Consider the following 1,872-nt stretch of genomic DNA (forward strand, 5'->3'; position numbering starts at 1 on the left):
CAGTCCCCACCCCCGTCTTTGTCCCATTGCTGACCCCAGTGCCACTCCCAGTGTTGGTTCCCGGTGCCAGTCCTGATCCCAGGCCCATTCCCGGTCCCAGTGCCACTCCCAGTCCTAGTTCCTGATCCTAGTCCCAATTCCCAGTCCCAGTGCTGGTTCCCGATGCCAGTCTTAGCCCCAGTTCCCATCCCTGTCCCAATCCCTGTGATGGTCCCAGCAGTCCCAGTAGGGGTGGCCCAGGGCACGTTCCAGCACTCCCAGCCTCGCCCCCCCCCAACTCATGACTCTTTGCAGATGAAGGCGATGCCAAGGTGACCCTGGATCTGCCCCCAGCGTTGACAGCAGATGCTCCAGAGGAATAACCCCAAACCTGCCAGTTTGTCTGAAAATAACAGAGCCCTCACAACCCTTGAGGGCTCCTGGAGCTCCTGGGGCAGGGCTGGGGGAGGCTCTCAGATCTGTATTTATTAAAACACAACAATTCAACTCAACATGCTTCAGCTCATTGTATTGACGAGCTCAGCCTGCCCTGGGCTCTCCCAGTGATCCACCCACCCCCAGGAGCCATTCCCAGCGGGATGAGGCAGCTCCTGGCACCTTCCAGCCCTGCTCAGGGTGCCCATGTCCCCAAACCATTCCCAGGGGGAATGTCAGGAGCATCTTTGGTCCCTTGGGTTCACACAGAGAACAGCCACAGGCAGGGCTGACCCTGCAGGGCTGGAGCTGATCCAGATCTAGCTCCTCTTCCTCCAGGAATTCTGGAGGGAAGCAGCCTGGATCCATCTCCCCATGGCTCCAGAGCCCATCCCTGCCCACAGAGCAGCTCCAGAGCTCCTGGACATGACATTTGTGCTTGATGACAGCGTTAGTGGAGGTTGTTGGGGGTCCTGGGGGGGTTTAAGGCTGTGACATTCCAGGGGGGATTCCCAAAGGAGACCCTTGTCCTGTGGCTCTGGGCTGTGACATCCCTGGAGCACCAGGCAGGGATGGTCCCACCCTGTCCTGGCTCCGTGGGGTCCTGTCAGTCACGAGGTCACTGAAAACACTTGGGATAGGGATACAAAACCCACCACAGTGATGAGGTCTGAGGGCCCCAGGCTGGGAATTCTCAGCTGGTGTAGGGAGAACTTTGGGATTGGATTTTGTACATTCGCAGGTCAGGATGGAAAATAACACAAAACCCCCCAAAATATCCCAAAGGGATGAATTCCTGTCCAGGAGCCTGAACTCACCCAAGGAGGCTCTTCCCTTCCTCAAACAAATTCCCAGGGTGGAGCAGGGATGTCTCTGGATGTGGGACAGGGTGGGGAGGGCTGGGAAGAGCACATGGAACATGGGAAGAGGTAGGTGTGCGTGAGCCAAGCCCCTGGATCCACCCAGATCTGTTCCCAAATTAGTCATCTGTGGTGGAAAATCCAAGTTGGATTGGGAGGGGGTGGAGGGAGCTAATGCACTTTGGAGAGAAGTGGAGCTGGAGAGCTCAGAGAGGAGCTGAGCTCCGTGTGATCCCAGTGTGGCCAAGGAATCCGATCCCTGGGAGTGAGGCAGCACAACAGCAGGAGTTGTGCCTGGTTAAGGCAGCGATTGCACACACGATTCCTCAACCACCACTGTCCTGAGCACACGAGGCTCTGCTTCCAATCCATCGCAGGAATGTTGGCTCTGCTGCTCCTCAGCTCATGGCTCCTCTGGGATATAGCCCTTCCCAGGGTGTGCAGGCCCTGGTCCCCTCAGCAGAGGCAGGGATGGAGCCCCTCTGGCTCTGAGAGGAGTTGGGAGATGCTGGAGAAGGCAGTTTGATAGGAATGAGATGCTGGAAAAGGCCCTTGGAAGTGGCAGCCTGGCAGGGAGCCGAGGGGGATGGAGCTCTGG

Source organism: Acanthisitta chloris, unplaced genomic scaffold (genome assembly GCF_000695815.1).
Source record: "Acanthisitta chloris isolate BGI_N310 unplaced genomic scaffold, ASM69581v1 scaffold36884, whole genome shotgun sequence".
In the NCBI taxonomy this organism is placed as follows: Eukaryota; Metazoa; Chordata; class Aves; order Passeriformes; family Acanthisittidae; genus Acanthisitta; species Acanthisitta chloris.